At 35.5% G+C, this 26,672-nt stretch overlaps 1 protein-coding gene across 1 annotated transcript in view; it reads right to left on the minus strand.

Moving 5' to 3' along the window:
• The window catches only part of LOC135195037 (BLOC-1-related complex subunit 5-like), a 579,421-nt gene that overhangs the window by 47,591 nt on the left and 505,158 nt on the right, over positions 1-26,672 (minus strand). Inside the window, 1 exon segment of the mRNA XM_064221358.1 lies at positions 16,254-16,326. The gene's annotated coding sequence lies outside the window, so the exon portion shown is untranslated.

Genomic DNA, 26,672 nt, shown 5'->3' on the forward strand with positions numbered 1-26,672 from the left:
TCTAGCATAGCCTAGAGCTTTAGCATGCTGGCTACATTGATTTTAAACAGTCTAAGAAACGATGGCAAATATCCTGTAACATTCAAATTACGTATCTTCAATCTTACACCATTTTCAACCATTTGAGCCTTATATCTACATTTTCACATGTGAGGTCCCGATCGGTGGTGGCCATGGACCCCTCAGGGCATCCTCGCTTCAAAAACAAAAATCCGCAAGACTCACCAAGTACTCTCAAAGAACACAGATCAGCGCTCCTGATTCAAACGATCTTTTACGCCATTTTCAGAAGCTACTTTATGACAGTTTCATAACTGAAATTATGAACGCATGTCAGACATTGCAAGTTTTCCAACCATATGTATTGAACCCTCTTTCCAATTTGCATATGGAATTGTTTAGCATTTTTCCAGGTGTGAGAAAACATATGGCTGAACATGAATATCTCTGTTTTTCCCTAATGTCAAATGCTACTTTTACGCTTGCAAGAGTTCTTGACCTATCCGAGATTGTGTCAATAAATCAAAATACACCTTGACTCTACCTCTTACTCGCTGCCTCATTATACTGGTGACCCTGAAGGTGACCGACACTACCAGCACCAGCCTATCCAATGACAATGCCGTAGCAGCAGCAGCAGCAAGCATCCGCCTGCCACCCTTCACAACCCAGGTCTGGCTCTTCAGAGCAGAGACCATCTTCAGGTCTAAGAAGATCTCTATATCCCGCAAACCCGACGCCGTCCTCGAGTTCCTGCCGGACAACGTCTTTGAACAAATCACTGAATGTCTTGCTGACCAAAAGACCACTGTTGAAGGACCAACTAAGGTCGTCTTTCAGTATTTTGTCTGGCCTCAAAGCAAAGAAATTCTTAGACAACGTGGGGCAGCAATAGGAGACCAACAGCTGTTCCATGTCTACAAGCAACTGCAGTGGCTAATTACACTCCCTGCCACACATGGCCGCGCAGAGACTACGTTGGACCTTATGAGAGAGGCCCCACTCACAAAATTACCCCACCAAACAGTCACAGCCATCCCCGACGCTTCAACCATGGACCTTGATAAGTTCCTGAAGATGGTTGACTCTCTCCACCTGGCCCAGAAGTCAACTGAGCCTAAACAACCACCCATAGCAGCAGTTGCCCCACAGACACTGCAGCAGACTGACACAGAGAAAGACACTGATCCAGAGAGCCCAGCTGGCCCACCCCCCCATACACCACTACTGGAGCTTCAAGTGGAAAAACAAAACCAAGTATAAATCCAAAACAGAAAAACGTCCCAAGAGCATTTGTTTTTACCACTGGAGGTTTGGGATTGAAGCCCGAAAATGTGAAAACGAATGTTGCATGTAAAAAAAAAAAAAAAAAAAAAAAAAAAAAAAAATGCAAAAGGGTCACAACAGTGACCAAACAAACTAAACGTCAGTGGTGGGCAGACCAGTTATCTGGTAACAGAAACTGCACCTGCTTTCCGCTGTCTTTCTTCCAGATACTGGCAAAAAGACGCCATGTGTTATTTCATAATAGACAAAAGATCAAATATGGAGTTCCTGGTCGACACCGGCATGGGGAAACATTCAAACCAGCCAACCTACATAAATGTCTCATTCCAACCCCCAGCACTTTCCAGGTGTCTACTGCCAAGGGAGACCCACTGAAAATTTATCATTCACACAAGAGCACACAACCCAGAAGTGGACAGCATGGTTGAGTGGCTGCACCACTCCCTAAAATCAACACTCACCACCAGATGTCAAGGCATTAGTTCGAGAAAGGAATTACCATGGGTCTTGCTGGGACTATGAACAGCCCCACACGCAGCATTCAATGCACCACCAGCAGAAACACTGACAATACCGGCGGACGTTTTTCTAAACCCGACAGAGCCCAAGACTCTTCCAGATATCCCTAAAGCATTGGAAAACATCATGCTGGCGAAGACAACATACGATGTAGCAAGGAAAGATGACATCCCCAAAGACCTCAAAAAAGCAAAGCATGCATTTATAAGAATAGACATATACAATGTACCCCTCTTTCCAGCCAACTCAGGACCACACCGCATACTGCAACGGAGAGAGAAAACTTACCAGCTGACTGTGGATAGGAGGATCACCAGGGTCTCCACCAATAGAATAAAACCAACCTACACTCCAGACTGCGACCCACCCCCTAGACCTACTTTGGGAGGGGTGGGGAGAATACCGTGAGGTTCAATCATTCATTGGAACCATCAGGGCATCTGCACTCTAAACTTTTACATAAATCTGTGTGAAGCACCAAGTACTCTCAAGAAGCAGAGATCCAGCTGTCCTGATTCAACGGATCTTTATGCATTTTTCAGAAGCTACTTTACAACATTGTTAGAACTGTAATTACGAATGCATGTCAGACATTGCAAGCTTTCCAACCATATGTATTGAACTCTTTCCAATTTGTATATAGAGTTATTAACCATTTTTCCAGGTGTGAGAAAATACATCTGGCTGTATAAGTCAAGAGTTCTTTACCTGTGTGAGATTTTGTGTTACTAAATCAGAGTACACATTGACTCTGGCTCTTTATCGCCGCCTCGTTATACAATTCTTCCTTTAATTGCTCCCTGAAGTACAATATGAAGTTGACAAGGTTGGTTCCTTTTCATTACCTTACTGTCTGTCAGTAAGGAATCACAAGATACAGGGAAAAAATTGTCCACGTAACAGCACCTTTACAAATGTCCATTAGTTCGTAGTAAAATTCAGTCAAGTGCATGAGTATAGTAATGCTACAGTCATGGCAATACATTCAGCGGTTATTCAAAAGTATTTCATTGATGGTATCACTTCTTAGTGAACTGCTTTATTCTTAAGAGCTTTGCCCTGCCTTCATATTAGGATGATTGCTTGCGTCTTTTAATTTTAAAAGACTATTCTCTTCTGTCCACTTAAATAAGTAACACGGATCATGCCATCAATTCCAAAAGCACTTAATTTGCATGTACCAATTCTTTTAATACAAACTGATAGTTCTGGATTAATAACATGGCATCAGGAAGACAAGTTCTACAAGGAATCTTCTGTCATTCGAAAATTTAACAGAAAATTAGATCATTATTACTAAGACCCCTCTAGGTGCACATATTTATCTGACCGACCCTCAAGGGCCATGGGTTAGTATGATAGTCCAAAGAGCAAGGTCCACGGGTTAGTAAGATAGTCCAAAGGCCAATTAAGTCTTGTTATTCCCAGTAAATATTTCCAGATTCAATGATCAGGCTCAAGTTTAACAGGTTATAAGTCTTATAGTCTTTTGGGCAACTTTAATCTTGTAAATAGAAGCAATGATTTACTATCCAAATGTTTGAAAGGGGGAGGAGTTTCATTCTAATTCAAGAAAAACACCATTTAGTCATAATGAAGTTTCTTTCGTATTTTTCTAATTTTTCTATTTCTGTGAAACACGTTCCCATGTGTTTATTTCCATGTGTATATTATATATATATATATATATATTATATATATATATATATATATATATATATATATGTATATATATATATATATATATATATATATATATGTGTGTGTGTGTGTGTGTGTATGTATGTATATATTATATATAGGGGTAAAATTTATATATATATATACATACATACTATATATATATATATATATATATATACTACACACACACACACACAAATGCAAGAACTTCTAAATAAAAAAATTAATTTGGGTATTTATTTGTGCAAGGGTTACTGAAATAGAGCTTCGTTTTCATCACATTTATAAGACAGCACATCTGGAATTTGAAATATTCGAGATAAAATGTCATTTAACTACGGTCGACAAATACACACTAGAATCCACACTTCAGAAGTTAGGTAAAGGAAATCACCAATATCTGGATATTAAAAATGGGAAATCCGTCAAACGTGTAGGTGGCAAATTACCAAAGGAAGTAAGTTAAGAAATCACAGAAGTCTATAATTGAAAAAACCGGAAATCACCGATATCTATAAGGAAAGGACTGAAAGTCACCGAAACTAGTAAGCCTGCGAAGGATATCACACATAAAAGATTTAATATAAAGAATGGAATGCTGGACGATGACATATAAGGAATTAGGAACAGAATCCCAAAGCATTAAAAAATAACAATTGCCCCCCCCCCCATATAATGTATTTCATATTTTCCTCAATGGACAAGTTTCAGTCCCTTGCCAAGACTCTAATGTGAAAATGAAATTTTTTACATGTAACATCTTGGCGGCTTCTCGACAGAATGAGATGAATATGACCTTACAGTGTAATGCAGTGGTTTACCGCACTCGCCTCCTCGGAAAACACGTGTGGAGGAGTGGGTGAGGGGGAGGAGGAGGGGGGAGGGAGTTTGTAATGGTCAGGTGATTGGGTAAATGATAAGGCACATTTCATTAAAACCTTTTGGATTTCTACTGACAACTGGCAGTGAACTATGTAGCCAGTAGCAAGTCAACTACAGCAGGTTATAGCCCGGTTTGAGAAAGTATAAGATTAACAAACTCATTTCAAAATACAATTCTTTTATAGCCTTGAAGGGGGGATGATGGAGTCCAAGGGGGTTAGCCTTCCGGGTCGCGTATTCCCGAACTGTAACCGAGTACTGAAGCCTCCCTTGAAAACAGCAGGACGCCATATCTTAAAAACTAACCATCGAATCTTCTTGAAAATCATCTCATGTTTCCCCCACACCCAATATACAAACCTATTCTAACCCAACCCAACCTAACCTAGGGCCATGGCAAAAAAACCGGGGCTGGTGGAATACTAGTATACATCCAGGGAATTTGCTTCCGGGTCTCTACCTTAACAAATAAACACACACACACACACACACACCTTGTGGTATGATAACAGCATTTTCGCTTACCAAGCGAAAGGTCTCAGGTTCCACTCCTGAATTTTGAAACTGGTAGTTAAGATGGTTAAGCTTACTATACCCATCTATATACAACGTTCAAAATTCAGGGCCTAAGCTGGGACCTCTCGCATAGTGAGCGAGAATACTACATTTCATACATACGGTCCTATATAGATATATGCATATATATATATATATATATATATATATATATATATAATATATATATAGCTATATAATATATATATATATATATATATATATATATATATATATGATATATATATATATAGATATATAATATCTATATATTTAGATATATATATATATATATAATATTATTTTATATATATATATAATATATATATTATATTATTAGAATATTTATATATGTAATATATATAATATTATATAAATATATATATTAATATAATAATATATTAATAGTAATATATATTAATAATATAATATATTAATATATAATAATATAGATATATGACACATACATATATAATTTACAACGATGTAACTAAAGAACAGACCGCCTTTTAATAAAAGTAGGCTTTATCAGTCACGAGACAGCTTATCTAGAAAGACCCTTACCCGTTATCTCAACACACCTTGAGCAGGGATATTTCATCTTTTGATAAAGTGCCAAAGAGCCAACAGTGCCAATTTATTCCTTTAGAATTTCTTATTCAAGATTGAAAACTCTTACACAAAAGTATGTTACAATAAGCATCTGTAAATACATTAGTACACAAGAACTGATTTCACTATCAAAGGAGTCTTCAAAAATAACTTCAGTATATTTATGATATTTTCCACATTTCCTGTCTGATCTATTTTTGCACGTATTTCCAATCTCTCTTTTTTTTTTTTTTTTTTTTTCTAACACTTTTACAGCATATCTTTAACAACTAAAATTACAATAAAGAGGAACACACACACACACATACGCGCACACACACACATACACGCACACATATAAATATATATATATATATATATATATATATATATATATATATATGTTAAGGATTTTTAGGGTCAAATGACACTCGTTTAAACAAAATGAGATAAATAACTACTGGCAACTTAACCTACCCTCATTCCGTTGCAGATCACTCTGGGGAGTTGGCTGAAAGAGCAAGCTAGGCAAAATAAACTCCCGTAATTACAAAAGATATACTTTTTATTTCCCAAAATTAGCTAACATTAAAATGGAATAAAATTAATTAACTCTGTCCCAAAATAAACGTTAGACTATCATATTCCTCTCAAAATCATATTTAAGTAAGTACCCCCTCTTATCTCATTCTGTCCGACTAATCATAATTTTTCAATAAGTCAGTACAAGTCTAGAGAATCCATTTTTCTATATGGTGTCTTCGAATCCATCTGAAATAAAGAGACCACAATTATGACACCGCTTTAACCATGGAAGTTAGTTAAAAAGAATGTGTACCGCACCCCACTTCTCTTTCTCCATACACAATAATTGTCACTTCAAAGGTTAACTTTTTCAAAGGGCTCTCTTATGTTATCGGATGCAACACCTCTTCCAGGCGTGTTCACACTGCCACAACTAATCAGTGAGTCCTCCCTTAGCACTTATCCCCCCAGAATAAATGTCATTTACTGTTCGTTATGAACACATACAGACACACAATAAGCACGGATGCTCCATACCCGAAGCCCGTGATCTTCGAGGTGTCATTGACCACAAAGAGCATTGGTAATCTGTCTGTTTTTCATTTCAGCATCTTCGAGGAATCCAGTGCTTGTCACTAACCGGCAAAAGCTGAGGTTGACAACTCGCTACCATGCCTTTAAGATATATATATATATATATATATATATATATATATATATATATATATATATATATATATATATATTACATACAGATACGTGTATGAAAAGATATATGAAAACCCTCACATTTTCCTTTAAAATTAATAATCAATCCAAAAAACCGCACATTCAACTTAAAATTTCACATAAATATTATCCAAAATCTCTTAGTCTATTTCCTGATCCTCTCATTTATCAGAGAGATCTGTTATTACAAACCACAAAATAAATAAATAAATAAATAAAAACAGCGCCGAAAAGTCAAAACCATGAGAGTGGAACAATAACATATATATAAAAATTTAAAATCCTGCAACTGAAACTGTACTTTTAACGGCGTAACGTGGATCTGCTGAATTAGTCATGAAATATACCTGGCTGAAACGAAAAGGGGGAAATTGCCGTTAAAAGGCGGGAGGAGTCAATGATAAATCAAAAGATGAAGTAGACGACAACACTGCATGGGTAGATCATTTTTTGAGGTCACGAATAATAACAAATACCAGGTGGGATCATTTGATTGATATACCAGAAGCTGGGGAATACCTGAATGTACTTATGGGGGAAAGCATGATTTTTGAAGTGGAATCAGTAATGAAAAGAAATTTATGGGATGGAAAGCGCCGGTCTTCGATAGAACTATAGAGATTATTTTCCAGAATAAGAATAAAAAAAAAAACAATGCCTTATAATTGGGAACTGGAAGTCTTGGCAAAAGTACCGAGGATTTAACGTGGTAACTACAGGGGCACTTACTTTGCTGTGGAAAATATTGAACACGCTTATTCTTAGTAGAATGGAAAAAGAAACTGATAAAATGCTTAGAGATGAATATATGTTAGTTTTAGAAAGATCAAGACTTGTACAAAATGGATGTTTGTTATCAAACATAAATGTGCCGTCGACGACCTAAAAATCACCTTCCGATGGCCTTTATTGATTAGAAGGCAATGTGACACCCGTCATAAACAAAGAGTATTGGTCTTGTGCCACAATGGTAATCGCGTTAACAATTTAAAGATGTCTGAACCAAAATTATCTGCGAAAGAAGTCGACGCAAAGTTAATACGGTTGGAATCCTCTCAAGTGAATTTATACTCAATAGTTGGACGCTATAGAGAAATGTTATGTCACCTTTCTTGTTAGCCGTTCTTTTAGATTTTATACCGAGAAAAGTGGGTAGAGACGGGAATGGTTTTGGTTGGAATAACAACAGATATCTGACAGACTTTTGAATAAACACACGATGATTTAATCACTAAACGCCGCAAACTTCGCCAAGCTTGCTTACCAAAATGCATCATATATCATGAGAGATTGGACACGCGAGATATCTAAGAAAACAAGTGCTGATGAGAGAGTAAGCTCTAATGGAAGGTCTAACGCTGCATGGAGAAACGATTAATGAGCCTGATAACCTTTGACACGTTTAGGAACAATGATACGCAATACAAGTTCTCCCGAGTTGGAATTCAGAGAAAGAATAAACAATGTAAATCAAACAATGGGGTCGAGTGAATACGATTTGGAAACCTAATAAGACTGAAATTACATACGAAAGTAGCCTAGTAGTGCTCTGAGGACACAGACTGTTGTATAACGATGTAATTCAATGATGACGGATATTAAAAAAATTCTACATATACTTAAGATAATGACAAAAGGGTACGTGATTGTTAGTTGGGTTCCTGTGAGCACCATTGGAGTTGGGAAAACCTAGACCTATATGGATGAGAATTATGCGGCAGGGGGGGAGAGACGTCAGTGGCGGTATTTCCCAAAGGCCCTTTTGCATTATAAGGAGGAGGAGGAGAGAGAGAGAGAGAGAGAGAGAGAGAGAGAGAGAGAGAGAGAGAGAGAGAAGAAGTAACAGCATAAGCAAATGAAAATGCAAAAGGTGATGATGAGATATACCCTCCAACCTACAGTCGGGACTTTAAGTCTCGGGGTATTCCCGCTCAGGCGCAGCTTCCTTCACCAATGGCGTCTGTCTACCTGTTAAGTCTGCAGAATGAGGCTACCTTTGCTTGGGAAGACTAAACCTGGAGTGCAGTACCCGCAGATTTTCCCTGTTTTCCATTTCCGACGGTATGGTTATACTCATAGTCTATGGTTATAGTATTCTAAATACATACAACACATAAATACAACATGAGAAGAGTATGACAAAAATACGGCAAAGCTGCAAAGGGCTTCCATTACGCAAAAACATCAAGCTTACGTTCTGTCCAAACCTTGAACAAAAATTATACTTACATTCTCTCTTGAGCTTAATAAAAAAACACGTTTAGACTCTTGAAAAAATTCCAAATAAGTATGCGTACGCAATCTATTCTACCTACAAAACAATATACAAACAAAATCCCTACATACTTCATTCTTCAAAATTGCTCTAATAACCAGCAATAATGTTGTCAACTAAAACATCTCTTGAGTAGAAAAAAAGACAAACCAAACAGACTGCACGAGAGAGAGAGAGAGAGAGAGAGAGAGAGAGAGGAGAGAGAGAGAGAGAGAGCAAACACCTATAAGATCTTTTCACAACAAAATCAATAAAAAAAGAATAACTTAAGCACCTCATTATTTAAACTTAAAAGACCATTTGAATCCCAATTATGTGTCAACATATAAATGCAATAATAAAAACAAAAGCCCCTGTTTTTGATGTTGCTGTATTTGAAACATTTTCAAACGATGACAAGTAGTGTATATATATATATATATATATATATGTATATATATATAATATATATATATGTATATATATATATATATATATATATATATATATATATAGTTATATATATATACTATGCAGGCTACACTGCATATATGCGATTAATGTTTTGCCAGATTTTTCAGTCAAAAGTGGAGGTAATTTCCACTTTTATGTTAACTGAAACTAACCGAAAATTTTGTGAACCGACTCTCTCTCTCTCTCTCTCTCTCTCTCTCCTCTCTCTCTCTCTCTCTCTCTATCTCTCTTTTCTATATATATATATATATATATATATATATATATATATATATATATATAATATGTGAATATTATAATAAAGATTCATGCTAATATATATATATATTGTATATATACATATATATAAATACAGCATATATATATATACATATGTATATATACATATATAATAGAATACATGCTTATATATATATATATATATATATATTATATATATATATACACACACACCACACACGAAAATACATATACGTAATGAAAGACGTGGCACGTGGCCAAGACCTGTCATCTGTATGCAAGTCGACCACAACATCGGAATACACGTGTTGGGCGGGAAGGGGAAGGGGAAGAGGGGGTGGGGGAGAGGTTGGTTCAACCCACAAAAATCTCACAACCAATAACTCCGGCATCACGATAACGCAACGAAAGCACAACGGATTTCGATAAGGCAATGCACACAATTATACGCAGTCAATCTGTGTGTGTGTATATATATATATATATATATATATATATATATATATATATATATATATACTATATATAGTATATAATATATATATATATATATATAGTATGTATACATATAAATACATATATTATATATATAATATATACCATATATATATATATATATATATATCAACACCATCCCCCTGGTTAAGAGATAGCAAGAGATATTCTTCTTAAGTGAAACAAACACACATACAGAAATAAATCATGCTTACATTTCATCAACAAATACACACAGACTTAGGCTACGTCGCAATTTACGACCCCTCCAACCGTGTCTAAAACATCTGTAACCATCATCATACCACAGATATTTGCCTAGCTCCAAACGACAGAGAGAGAGAGAGAGAGAGAGAGAGAGAGAGATGGGGATATCTAATCTCACGCTCTTATCTTGAAGGACCGTCAAGATAGCTACCCCTACAGAATGTATTTATTCACCGATATCACGGTCCGAGCGACATACACAGCTTTAGATAAGCTGACGTATGAGTCTTGGAGACCAAGAGATTAATCTGAGCTAAAGACTGAAACAAAGGGCGATGAGCAACGAACTAAACTTGCACGAGGAACATGACAAAAAGTAGGAAACTATATGCACTAATGAATCGCAAATATTTGATGGCAAAGAGCATCATTTCAAAAGTTGAATATAAAAATAAAGTGTACATTCGACATAAAGTTGAAATAAAACCTAAACATAGACGATAAAACTTAAGAAAAGCTGAATAAGTGACATAAATGTCCAAAACATGACAAAAATTAGAACATATCAGCATAACACTACTTAAACGGGTTATCTTCTGAAGAATTAATAATAAAATAATAATAATAGGGAATTAGAGTGGCAGCTCGCACCATGCCACATAAACTACGAAGGCAATATTTTGAATACAACGAGCTACCTGGGTACTATATGTCATTTGCCTTACCAAAGGACTGTTGCAAAAGGGTAACCTTACGGGAGGGGTATATAAAACAGGGGCAAATAACGCCTTGGGAGAAAATGGAAAACCAAAAGCAGATAATCTTGTCTACAATATCATGGTGGATTATCTTATAAAAGGTCTCGCTCTAGTGGGATGGGGATTGCTTGGTTGGGTTACATGGTCGAGGCTCTCGCCTTTTGATGGTACTACGTATCCATTTCGACGGGGTGATGACTACTCATGTCTCGCATTTTTCCCTCTTTCTCTTTCTATTTCTATCTACGTCCACCCTGGTTACGGGACTCAACAAAGGCAACCCAGATTTTGAAAGATGCGCCTCTTGGTCCCTTCTCGTTCGGTCTGAGAATCGAACGCGGGATATATATATATAGGATATATATATATATATATATATATATATATATATATATATATATATATATATAATATTATATATACTATATATATATATATATATACCTATATATATATGTATATATATATATATTACCTATATATATATATGATGTATGTATATATATTATACTATTATATATATATATATATATATATATATATAATATATTATATATATATATATATATATATTATTATATCCACGGTAGGAAGCTGAGTGGAAAACTGGGGGACTTGGGACAAGTACTTTCGTAGTATATTCTACATTTTCAAGTTCACACAGAATATAATACAAGTTGACAGACTCCCCCATTCTGGTTTTGTACATAAAGGTCTGTAAACTCCTTTTATATTCAGTGTGAACTTGAAAATGTAGAATATACTACGAAAGTACTTGTCCCCAAGTTCCCAGTTTTTCACTCACCTTCCTACCGTGATATACATATATATATATATTATATATATATATATATATATATATATATATATATATATATATATATATATATATATATTATTGTGTGTAATGGAGAAAACCACTGAAACTAAGGATAAAAGTAATTTTGATAAAAGAAAAAGAAAAGAAAAGACACAAGTGGAAACATTTACGAACTTGCCTCAGCCCACATACAAGAAAATACACATGAATATGAAGTAAAGAAACGTTCATACATAGGATGTAATGGTATATTGGTATTACGTAAATCAAGTTGCTGGAGAGAAAGTCAGGCGAAAGAAAAAAAGGTATCACAACAACACGTCAACAATGGCAAACCTGTGGTGCTCTGCATGAGATAAGATATCAGCAGTCTTTCCGCTTTTGCACAATTGCGACTTTGAGGCCACAGTGGCAGCAAATGAGGTTTGTACACTCAGCACCCTCTGCATCAGAAGGTGTGCGTAAGCTTTGTTGAGCTGATGTTGATCTTTTGAGTTGCGAGGCAGTATCGGTGTCATGTATGTTTGCTTGTACGGTGATTTTACGTTGCATGGAACCAGTGGTTATTCAGCAACGGGACCAACGGCTTTACGTGACTTCCGAACCACGTCGTGAGTGAACTTCTATCACCAGAAATACACATCTCTAACCCCTCAGTGGAATGCCTGAGAATCGAACCTCGCGGCCACCGAGGTGGCATGTTAAGACCATAGCGATCACGCCACTGAGGCGCTCACGTGCCATGTATGGCTGTGATTTGAAAAAAAAAAAATGTCACTTTATTACAAATCAGTAAATGAATCAAATGTTCACGTAACAAGTTTAATGTTTAGTTATTATGAATTTCACTTCGTAAAGTTTGTTGCTTCCAAGGAATTTACAGTATTTGTATTCTTAATAAGATTGCTTTTTTAAAATTAATTCTGACATTTAATCGTATTTTCAAATTGCAAGATTCAAAACACAGTACCCGAACTGAATTTGCAGATACGTCGTGTAGTATACTCAATTATAATTCGTATTTCAACATTACATATATAATAATTCTCTGAATATCAAAATTTTTCCCATGACCCCGAACTTTAGAAGTCGGAATTCACGATTGAAATTCTAACTTCCATTTATCGTCTCCCTTTCTCAGCAACATTTGAAACATTTGTCAACAAGCTTGGTAACATCTAATTTCTCCAATAAAAGCCTGGGAATGGCCCTTGTTTACTGAAAGTCGACCTCAATATTCTTTTTTATTTCAACATTTTTCCAACTCATGTCATACTGAACGATATAACATGATCTTTTTTTCATATTTCTAGTGGTGTTCTGAAGACTTCTCTTATATTCTGGTTACTCCTTTTTTTCTCACCATATCAACAATAACTGCTTCCAACCACCTGCTCTATTACTACAACTAAAAGCTAAAATTCCTATTCACACACCTCTACAGTTTCACCCAAGCTCGACTGATGTGTGAACATGGACCTGACAGTAGGACAAAAACCTTAGAAAGGTCAATTTAGATATAACTGATGTAACTGATAATGCGCCACTTGTATTCCAAGTTTTATACATATTAATGGGATTAATCATTTATATCAAACAGTGATATACAATTATATGTTGGTAAAAAATAATAATAATTCACTGATACACTGTAATTCTCGTCTGAGCAGCTTCTCCGGTGACATGAGGTCCTTATCTAGTACTATGCTCGCTTGGAACCCGTAAACAATCTGTACTGATAACAGTCCATCCATTGGCATTCTAAACAGTAAGGTGTTTAATCAAGAGCAATATGATCTCTTTTTCACAATTAAGCACAAGACACTTTTAACTCGATCGCTTATTTCTGATCCTTCAAAACTAGGTCATTTACGTACATCTTCCACAAATGTGAATCCTCTTTTATTAGTCTTCCGTCAAAGAAAACTATTGCGCCAGCTTTTCTGGCCGTCCGCCCTCAGCTTCTACAAATTACTAAGGTAAGAGGACTGCAAATTGGTATACTGATCATCCACACTCCAATCATCAAACATACCAAATTGCAGCCATCTAGCCTCTGTAGTTTTTACTTTATTTAAGGTTACATTTAGCCATAATCGTACTTTTGGCAGTGCTATAGGTACCAGAAACATAGACCACCACCGAAACGTGGCTGAGTTTCATCGATCGCGGCTAAGTGTTTTAAGGGCCGTGGCTGAGGCCACCACCAGACAGAAAACTCGATTTTCGGAGCATTTTTTGCCTGTTTATTTTCCATTAGATTATCGACTGCAATTGTGCTAAAAAATATGGAACGAAGAAATGTTGCATGTTATAATCTTACTATAATGGGCGTTAAATCTGTCTGTCCGTCTGTCATTCAACGGCCAAACGAATGATCCGATAGGCATGAAACTTGGCAGGGTTACAGTGGGGACCCCCAAGATGATTTATAATGGGGTTTCATCCTACCTCCCACCCCCCGCCCCTTCCGAAGGGGGTGGGGGTGAGAGGGGATTCCCTGAAACAGCTGGTTTTGCCCGTGGAACGGGGCTGGTTATGTCTGTAGACTTAGTTACTTTACGAATGTATCATAATGCTCTTACACCAAGTCCACAGTCGTTAGCCGTGCATCAAATTGGCTAACGCTGAAATATGGCAGTAAATGGCTTTTTCAATTTCTCAGCTTTATTTTTTTTTTTTAAGTTTTTCGAATATCAAAGGCGTAATATTACTAGTTAATTGAATATTTCAAAGTATATTTATCTTTGCTTCAGTAAATTATTAGATACCAGCTTCGCTCTATTTATGGATAGGTTCTTTACCGGAAACCAAGACATCCAAAAATGACAGTAAAAAAAATTCCTACTGGATGTGCCTGGTCTCGACCCCAAGTCGACAAGAATTGAATTTCGAAACCACACTAGTCACCTATATTTGTCACTACTATCCGCAACACGTTTGGATTTATTATATCCAACAGATACTGTGGAGATTGTAAATATGAAGGTGACTATTTCCACAACTTTTTTTGTTCTTCTTTTACCTTCATCAACGTGAAGTTTATCAGCTCTTCATCGTCTACAACCATCTGATTTTTAACTTCCACAAAAGATGCAACTTGGAGGCACCGTCAATGGTCCATTCCCTTATAAAACACTTCAATCTAAGTTGCTTTTGTTAAATAAACTGCATGAAAAGAAGAAAAGACTAAGAAGCAGTGAGAATTAAAGAAAAATACAAATCAAGCGAAATACACGAAACAATACTAAATTCAAAAGCCTTGAAATGACAAGAGGGGAGGCTGCGACATAAAATGGAGCTTTGTGGTTGTGTGGGAAGCTCATGAGAGGAAGACAAAAAAGCAACAACGAATGGGAGAAGGTTTTCAATGGCTCTCAAGCCAACCGAGATGAGTAGAGGGTGTATGAGAAAGGAGGGCTGAGGGCTCTTGCATTACTAAGCAGCAGTACACAGAAAGGGAGGCAACACAAGAGAAAACCAAACGGACAGAAGCTTGACAAAAAGAGAAGTCGAAAAAAAAGGGGAAAAGGATACGAAAATAAAGCTATGATTAATGGTTGCATAACATTATCAGAATGATGAAGATACTGATAAAGATACGAACTCAATCTGAGAGTTAGCATTATCAAAGGTAATAACTTACAAATAATGCTACATAGAAATGAGGCTACAAGGGAATATACGTGAATCATCTTTAATTAAATTAATGAGAAATGCGCAAGCCTGCTTCAAGATCATCAAACTTACGAGTCAGCTTGAGGGTGAGAATTAGGATCCGCTTTTGATTATTAGATAGCCAGTCTCTCTCTCTCTCTCTCTCTCTCTCTCACTAGCACCCGTCTCTATAAAAGACAAATAACAAGGAATGTTTGATAACAAATTCCTAAAGAATTTTTCTTACTTTCCAGTTCAAACAACGTTGCGATAAAGTCCTCCCTTATCTAACAATGATATTTACATATAGACACATTATGTATATATAAACATATATATAAAACTATATGTATATAAAAATAACATATATATATATATATATATATATATATATATATATATATTATATATATATATATGATATATACATGAGAGAGAGAGGAGAGAGAGAGAGAGAGAAGAGAGAGAGAGACGAGAGAGAGAGAGAGAGAGAGAGAGAGAAGAGTTTTAAGAACAGCACAATAACCAAACAATTCATTAAAACTTCAGAATATTATATACAACTTTCTTTTACTACCAATACCAGAAGAGGGAAACTTGCGTATTCTGAATCAAGTAATTCCAAGGCTCTATTGGTACTCGGAGCCTTCCTGAAAGACAAGAAAATATAGGAATTATTGAATTTGTTTACGCTATTGTAACTAGTAAGAAAATACCTCCCATTAGATTCCAAATAATCTTTAAAAAAAATTGCAATTCTTAGAAACAGTAAAGAATTATCACTCACACAAAAATATCTCTCTCTATATATATACATACATATATATATATATATAAATATATATAATATATATATATATATATATATATATATATATGTGTGTGTGTGTGTGTGTGTGTGTGTGTGTGTGTGTGTGTGTGTGTGTGTGTGTGTGTATATAATAAATTAGGTAACATCTATCCTCAGTAAAAGAATAAAAAATGTACAACCATACGTGTGTGTGTGTGTGAATAACTGAATCACGAAGATATCGAACGTGATGACTCTATAAATAAAGGCAAATGCCACGAAGGTTAAGTGAAACAACAGAGTGGTTGCTAGGCCGGTGTTTCACTTTCCCTTTGTGGCATTTGCTTTATTTATATGTGTATGTATGTATGTATATATGAAAGTATGTATATATATTATATATAATATCCGTGTATGTATGTATGCATGTATGTATGATGGTATGTATATATATATATACATATATATATATATATTATATATATAATATAATATATATATATATATATATATATATATAAGCGTGTGTGAAATGCACGTGCATTACCCCTCTAACTTGTGAAACGTTACATCACGAATAGCCAACTTTCTCATCACTGACGTTTTCTCTAAAGTACGTGACTATAAAACTCGTTCAATCAATCGAGAAATAAAATTTAATTAGATTTCGATTAAAATCTCACGCCTTGTTGCAAACTGCCACCTTACTCAACCCAACACGAGAGAGAGAGAGAGAGAGAGAGAGAGAGAGAGAGAGAGAGAGAGAGAGAGAGAGAGAGAGGGGAATCATCATTGCTCATCTCGTATGACAAGTGACGAGATGACTTTCGATTTCAAGACTGCGTGACTTCATCCTGTGGGAAATATTATAGTCTGATAGGCCTTCGCGAAAAAAAAACTAATAACAAAAAGAATCCTTATTAACATAGTTAATAAAGATTTTCTATAAAACAAACCAATTACTTATCAAACCACACCATTATATAAAGACCGTGCAACACCGATTACCAAGCGTCACCTATTTGTGGTGAATAACTCAAATATACCAAAACCATTCAAAATCAGACACCATTCATGACACACTTACGTAATCCATTACACCGTCAATAAATTGAATAAAGGAAATACCCAAAATGTAAAATAAATTACAAAGTATTTTTTAGTAATACAAATTGTACAATCAAATGCAAGAAAAATATTTATTCATAACAAATCTGACATAAGATAAAGCAATTATAAGAATTTTTATAAATAATCAGTGGCAAAATATCAACAATTTAAATGCAATCATATTTAGTTCAAAACGATACAATTCAGTAAAATAATACCTATTTATAAGAAGTATAACCTATAAAAATGATAAAACATTCACTCATAATCTGTTACGTGACATCAACATGTAATCGGCAATAAAACAAAAAAAAAAAAAGTTGTAAATATTCAGAGAACAAACTTGCAAAACCAGTTAGAAAAAGCACCCGTTTACGATATAACCCTTACCATTTTAAAGCATTGCAAAATAACCCATACAAAATCCTTTACAAAACGTGACCCATAAAAAAAAAAAAAAAAAGTAATAATAACCCATACAAAATCCATTACAAAACGTGATCCATAGGAAAAGGGGAAAAAAAAACGGGGGAGAAAAATGTATGTTACACCTGGTCCGCATGTCATGGCACTTTCACTTCCCCCGTAGCAATGCGACAACAGACCCAAACCGACCGTCAGGAAGCCTCATCTGTGATGAGATCACCCAAGACCCGTGTCGACACCCACAGCTTCGACTGAGGTGACAACCTTGATTCATCGTCAGTCAGTCTCCCTCCCTCCCTCCCTCCCTCCCTCCTCCCTGCTTGCTTGCGTTGCTTGCTTGCTTGCTTGCTTGCTTGCTTGCTTGCTTGCTGGCAGCGGGAAGGATAAATGCGGATAGAGGCGCGTCCATAGACCAAAATAATGAAGGGAGAAATTGAAATAAGGAAAAATAAATAAATAAATAAATAAATAGAAGATAAATAAATATAAATGAAATAAAATAAATAAGTAAATAATTAAATAATAAATATAATAAAAACATACATAAGGGAAATTAAACATTACGACAAAAAGGACAGCATTTGAAGTAAACCATTAACTTTCTCAAAATAAGGAGAGACAGGAAGAAATACGCAAAAAAGATCATAAATAAAGGACAAAATATAAATTAAAAACTAAGTCAGAAGGGAAGATCCTTCAAAATGGCTAAGATAGGCGGAGAAGACAGGAAACAAAGTAACGAAAAATAAAACATAATAATGAAACAAAATTACCAGAACACGACACCTATGAAAAGAAATATCAAGGAAAAAATAATTAAATTATAAAAAAAACTAAAGAAAACAATGAAAATAAAATACAAATAATAAAATACTATAAAAAAAAGCCTGAAAATTCACTGCCTCCTAAGAGTCCCCAACTACTTACAAAAAAAAAAAAAAAAAAAAAAAAAAAAAAAAAAAAAAAAAAAAAAAATATTTAAGAGAGGGAAGAAGGGACAGGGATGGTTAAAACTTAATGAAGAAGTCAAATGAGGATGAAGGAAGTGGGAGGAGGGGGAGGAGAGAGGGGGATTTGTGGGGTGTAAAGTAGGGAGGAGGAGGGATGGAGGGCCTGAGTGGATGTTGGCGTATCTGACAGAAACCTTTCAAAGTCGTTAAGGTAATAGCGGGTATTAGATTTACGCATGATGATAAGCACAGAATTTGTGGATGTCAGTAGATGTATGTACAGACATGCGATGTATGTGCGTGCGCGTGTGTGTACTCGTGAATATCTATCTATCTATCTTATCTATCTATCTATATATCTATCTATCTATCTATCTATCTAGATATATATATATATATATATATATATATATATATATATATATATTGTGTACTCTTGAATATATACATATATATACACACACACACACACACACACACATATATATATATATATATATATATATATATATATATATATATATATATATATATAGTGTACTCTTGAATTGAATATATACACCATATATACATACATACATATATATATATATATATATATATATATATATATATATATATATAATATTCATATAAACATTATAGATATACGTATAAATATTCTAGCAAAAGTCAATGTAACCAAGAGTAAACCATTTTACATTTAGCTTATACCAATTCTTCTCTCTCTCTCTCTCTCTCTCTCTCAAACCCACATACCCCTCCCCTAATCAGACGTAGCAATTTCGCCTTCTATCAACAAGGGCCGGTTCTCCTTCATTCTCTCACCTGTCTTTATCAGGTCTTCACACCCGACTTCTCTTCTCACCTGAGAACCTCCTTCCAAGTTCGCGTGTTACTTCATTTGGCACCGCTGCTACTTTTATTCCCTCGCTCCTATGTCATTTACCATTTCCTCTTGCTCCACGTTCAATGCTTTTTTTTTTTATTATTCTTCTCTCGTCTCTTTCCAACTAATGTTCTTAATTTCGCCTCGTTTATTTTCATTCTTATTGTCAAGTCTGTTCTTAAGTAAGCAATTCTCCTGTTACCACTTCAATTTCAAATTCTCTCTCTCTCTCTCTCTCTCTCTCTCTCTCTCTCTCTCTCTCTCTCTCTCTCTCTCCTTTGTTTTCTGTTTTCATTCTTGTTTGTCTCCTTATTCCGAACACCGTTCCCAAATCTCTCCATTTCTCTCGTCCCCTTCTTGCTCACATCGCTTTCTTGACTCTAAATCCTTCTGCTCTTCCTCTTTACTCTAAAAATACCGGATCACAGACCACCGAGGAATGACGGAACGATATGACAGAGAGAGAGAGAGAGAGAGAGAGAGAGAGAGAGAGAACGCCGCGCGACAATCACGTCAAATTGGTCGGAATTCCTACGGTCACCCCATGAAGCGCCCGTCCTTAGTCTCAGCTTCTATTTATGGGCGTTGCTTCAACTTTCTCTTTCGTTGATCATCTGAGAATGAACAGCGGCGCGATCGAAATTGTCACTCAATGTGGAGTGAAATGACGGTATATTTCAGCTGCAGAGGAAAGAACATGTCGACACGCTGTCGATCGTACAATATGTCAATCAATTAACCAAATACCGATTATATATATAATTATATAGATATATATATATATATATTATATATATAGATATATATAAGATAGATAGATAGATAGATATAATGTATAGAATATCCTTAGGGTATTTAGAATAGTTGTTTTATAAACCGGTTTTGCCTTGCGACCTTTAGTAACTTGTCACAGCTGAAATACATAACCAAATGTGACAGCAGTATTTCATGTTTAAAGGTAGTTATATGACAACATTAAGATTTTTTCGAATACTGACATTACCATGGATTCCTGAATACCGGTTGAATAACAGTAAAAAATTGCACTACTACACGATGTAAAAAAAAAATAACCTAAAAGGGTAAAAAAAAAATATGAGAAAATTGATAAATCAGTTCTACAGACAACGAATACACAAAAATATTAAATTGTAAAGACAACCACACAAATATCCTTTCATATTGCAGTATAATAATGCGAAACATCAGTTAAAAATGCAATTTTCAACTTGACACTTTATCAATTGGTAAAAAAAAAAAAAAAAAGCAAGATCTGAAATGACTAATTGCAAATGTGAAAAAAAGTCCTAAAAGGAAGCACTACCGCTCGGTATCACTTGGCATACTGCACCACGTCTAAGATTCATCTTGCATGAAACCGACAAATCATCCTGGTTACGGACTGCTTTTAGGAGCAAGAACCCGTGCTGGCATAAGGCCAGCTTAATCTCAAATAACAAATCATCCTGAAGTTAAAGAACGCGAATCTGTGTGAACTATGATCTACACACTCAAACATTATATATATATATATATATATATATATATATATATATATATATATATATATATATATATATATATATATACTCGTCACTGACGTCCTGATTTCTTCTCTGTCCGCTGGGTGGTGGTTCGAACCCACGAGAGGACGGAATTATCATCAACTAAAAAATTCCCCTTCGGTGTACATATATGAAAACATATTAATTCCGAGGTAGAGCGAATAAGATATTAAAGGACATTTGTAGCTCGAATAATTTATATGAATCACGTTGATGTGATAATTATTCATATGTAATGTATAGTGTGTAGGCAAGAGCGTACGTGTCGTAAGGAAAGCAGCTAATTGCTTCAATCCATTAAACCTATGTATTCATTCATTCTACCCGTATAAAAAAGAACTCCTTACATGACGTCATCAATTCAATGAAGTGATAAATTACTTGTTGAATTTCACTTTCGAATTCATAACACAATAAAAATGGAAAAATCACGATGCAATTGCTTATCAGTTCATGAAACATCCTGAAATTTGTACACGGTTACGTATCGAACGCATGAAAGTGTATACGTCACAGAATCATATATATATATATATATATATATATATATATATATATATATATATATATATATAATGGTATTTGTGTTATAGTAAAATTGTAAGTAAATTAAGTTAAATGTGATTTTCTTCTTATCAGATAACCCTAGCTGACAAATAAATTTCAATACTGATGCAAGAAAATGATATATATATATATATATATCTATATATATATATATATATATATATATATATATGTGTGTGTGTGTGTGTGTGTGTGTGTGTGTGTGTGTGTGTGTGTGTGTATTAAAATTATTAAAAGATAATGAATCTAAGATAGACATAAATCTTTAAGAAAATAATACCAAGAATTAGATAAAAACAACACACGCATCTAATTTGGATGGCGCTCAATGTCGATGACTTGTCTTGTATATATAAAAAACTGCGTCCAATAATTATTTCAACAGTCGATATATGTACTAACTGTCAGTTAAGCATAATCAAACCTAAAGTTTCTGCAGTAAAAAAAAAAAAAAAAAAAAAAAAAAAAAAAAAAAAAAAAAAAAAAAAAAAAAAAAAAAAACACATGAGGACCTTGTCACAAAACATCAGTTACATTATCGAAGGCCTAGTGAGGGTCAACAGGAGTGGCGCCCCCCTTCCCCAATAAAAAAAAAAAAAAAAAAACAAAAAAAAAAAAAAAAATTAGTGGTTCCACTGAAACTCAGCCCAAAAGGGAGTGAACAAATATTACCCGAATTGCAAACAGCCCTCACAGGAAAGCCATCCAAGGTAAGGAGAGAGAGAGGAATAGAAGAGAAGAGAAGAAGTAAGAAGAAGAAGAAGAGAAGAATGGAAGAAGGAGGAGGAGGAGGAGGAGGAGGAGGAGGAGGAGGCGAACCATAACGTTCTTTTCGTTTTTCACCTTATCAGTCAGTTTAGTGGGTGATGACGAGCGGTCACCTGTAATCAATTGCCGGGTGAAAGCGTGGTGGACATGGTGGTTCGGGGAGGGGAGGGGGGGGTGGGGGGGGGGGGGGGGGGGGGGGGGGGGGGGGGGGGGGTTGGGGGGGGGGGGGGAGGGGAAAGGATGGGGGGTTGGAGGTGCAATGGAAAGGAGGATTATTCTGCAAGTCATCCTCCACGCGAAACACACTTTAGTACTAAATGAATCGCTAGTGTGGAAACCTACCGAGAACAACATACGCGGTTAATCATCTGCTATAAGATAGTACTTACAATTAATTACCAATAAACATATCGCTGAATAAGGTTAGTAACTAGAAAGGTTAAATGAAAAAGAATATGATATGTATAACCTTATACATTTTATATATAAATATATATATAATACATAATATATATATATATATATATATATAATATATATTATACATATTATTAGAATAGAATAACATATAGGATTTAGGCCTAAGGCCAAGCACTGGAACCTAATTCATTCAGCGCTGTAAGGGAAATCGAGAGTAAGAAGATCTGAAAGGAGTAACAGGAGGAAAACCTCAAAGCAGTTCCACTGTGAAATAATTGTGAGGGGAGGGAGAGGGTGGAAAGTAAGATGGAAGAAAGATAGTATGAGCAGAGATAAAAGTAAAATGATCGAAAGGGGTTGCAGCTAAGGGGCGAAGGGACGCTCCAAAGACCCTTAAGTAATGCCTACAGTGCACCACGTGCGATGCATTGCTGCAGCCCTCACGGGAAATGCTGCAAAACCAGGGTTCCAACTGAGAAAGCATCCCCGTACAGAATAACAAAAGAGGGGAATAAAGAATAAACTGAATAACAAAAGAGAGGAATAAAGAATAAACTGAATAACAAAAGAGAGGAATAAAGAATAAACTATAAGAGAGACATGACAAAATAAAATAAGAATACTATGAAGTGGCACTCATGAAATCTGCTCAACGAGAAAACAACGAAAAAACATCTGCAGCAAGCTTGAACTTCTTACACTCCACCGATTTAGCTTCAAGATTAGGATGACCGTTCCCTAATTTGGTCCCAGAAAAAAAAAGTATTGAACCTTCAAAAAAAACAAATAAATAAATAAATAAATAAAAATAAACTGAGATACTGAACCTGGCAAAAGACAAGGTAAGACTGCTGGATGGGTATAGTCAGGGGGAGATCTATAAGGAAACGATGTTCAGAATTTTCAAAAATGTTATACCGTAACATGTCCGCTAACTGAACGACAACGTCACAGACCACTGTTAAAATCGCGGTTAAGGAATTTAGTAGAACTCCAGTTTTCTTCCAGTAACTCAAGTTGCAAGTTAACCGTTGAAAGACCAAACAGGTGAACCATATTCAAAATCATGAAGAGTTAAGAGTTAAAACCTTTTCCCTCCGATAAAAGGGACTACAACAGTCTTGAAAGACTTCCTCAGTATACCAATGTTTTGTGCAGCCGAAGAAGAGATGGAGTGTTATGTTTCTCAAAAGTGAATGCAAAATCAAGAAAGGCACCTACAATTGTAAATGAGCAACATGTAGTTAAAGAAACTGTCAATGAAAAGAACTGGATGGGCTGGGTGAGAGAGAGAGAGAGAGAGAGAGAGAGAGAGAGAGAGAGAGAGAGAGAGAGAGAGAGAGAGAGAATCCAGCGTCCTAGACTTGACAACAATCATCCTTTTTTTTTTCCTGTTTAACTTCAGATTCAGCAACCACAGGTCTGTATTCAGGAGACGGAATCAGAGAGAGCAGCCCATCTGCTTAAGAAATAAGGTCAAACATACATAATGAATAAAGTAAGGGGAAAAGACCACTACGCTAAGGAACACCCGAGATTACATTCCCGTAGTCACCATAGTGGTCATTAACAACTTCTCTCTGCAATCCAATGGTTAAAAATTAAATCAGTAGTACTAAAAATGATCCACCAACTTCCTATTCAGTTTGAAATAAAAAAAAGCCTCGTGATTAACAAAAACAGTATAACCACGACCATCTTTTGAATTTAATGACCTAAGGAATTGAAAGAGCATCATCACAAGCACCACGACCCTAGAGAAAGCCAAAACAGCACACCAGGAACAACTACTTTCCACATAGGCATTCACACGTTTAACTACCCGTTCACAGTAAATTGGTGGCGTAACATTACCAATTCACCCAAATACTGCAAAAAGAATCTCTTCTGGCGAACGAAAAATAGCGGACAACTTTGGAGCTAAGTAATCAGACGCTTTCACAAACAACTAAAGGGAATTTGGGTGTACACACGTTCTTCAATTTCACGGGAACGATAGGCTAATCTAGTAAGTTTAGCCTCGGGAACACAAGAATGAGGCAAACTGTCAAACACATCAAGCAAAAAGGTTGTATACTAACATACTCCGAGTATACAGTTCAATATTTCCGATAAAACTGTACCTACAAACAGTAATATACGCAAATGAGTAAAAGCACACTTTATTAAGACTGCTAATAACATTCCCGAAAAAAGCAAAGAAGGAAGCCTATCGAAAGAACCCCAAAACAGAATTGTCATATAATGAACAAAAATAATTTCATTTCCGCAAGAATTTCCCGAGGCAGTCTCTGGGAAACACTGTGTGAGAAAGAGAGAAAAAGACCGTCCAGGAAAACTGCATAAAGGCGGCTAAATGTGAACAAGAGTAGGTTAAATATGGATGGCGAAAGAACTGTGATTCATAAAGGCACCTGGGAGTAAACAGCAAACATAATGGCAAGAGGAGAGGGTTACAAAATAAGTCAAGCAAGGAATGTGGTAAGAGGTGTGCAAAAGACTGGGAAGAGAAATGAATAACATACCGAAGCCATGTTGGGATTATATGACAGGACTGTTGAGCTATCTCCACTTTATGGAAGTGAAGTGTGGATACTGGATGGAACAAAAAAGAGAAAAATAAATTTAAGCTACTCAGATGAACATTTCGGGTAGTATATACGGCGTAAGATTCAAGTGAGAAATAGTTAAAAATGTTTTGAAATAGTATGGTTATGTGAAGTGAATAAAGGATGACTGACTGTTGAAAACAGCTTGATCCAGAAATGTTTCAGGAAAGGAAGAGAACACCTAAGTACCACCGAAGTGGCACTGGAAAGGAGGCGCCCTCATAAGAAGGAAACGCAACAATGTGAGCGTAGGCCGCAAGTGAATATGGTGGTTCAAATTCACTGCTTATGAGTCCTCTATTAATTTGTAGGACGAGGACACTATTGCTGAAGCTTCAATGTGAGGGTCTTCCATGATTCAACAGATACAATCTGAATGTGGCCGTAACCATCGACTTGTTTTGTCTCTGTAATCAGTCTTTGTTTGAAAAAACTGCCTAATAAACACACACAAATTATATAATATATATATATATATATATATAAATTATATATATATAATATAGAGAGAGAGTGATGAGAGAGAGCGAGAGAGAGAGAGAGAGAGAGAGAGAGAGAGAGAGAGAGAACTTCGCTGACATCACTTTCTGATGGTCTTGTTACAACACTTCGTAGCACAAAATTTAATACAAGTAGTTTTACGCACAGAATTATTCTCGGAAGACCTTTCTGAGTGTCGAGTTACAAAACGGCTTAAATTCTTCAACAGTAAAGCTTCTTCTGACTTTCACCTTGAATAACTGCAGCAATTTCGACAATAATTATTTTGAAATTGGAAACTATAATAAAACCATAATGGGAGATCGAAATTTCTGAGGTACATTCTTTCACTGCAATTGATTCTTAATAAAAAATATATATATCCAGTCTACGGGAAAGCTTTCATTTTTGGGGTAATTATG

This window comes from Macrobrachium nipponense, chromosome 15 (genome assembly GCF_015104395.2).
Source record: "Macrobrachium nipponense isolate FS-2020 chromosome 15, ASM1510439v2, whole genome shotgun sequence".
In the NCBI taxonomy this organism is placed as follows: Eukaryota; Metazoa; Arthropoda; class Malacostraca; order Decapoda; family Palaemonidae; genus Macrobrachium; species Macrobrachium nipponense.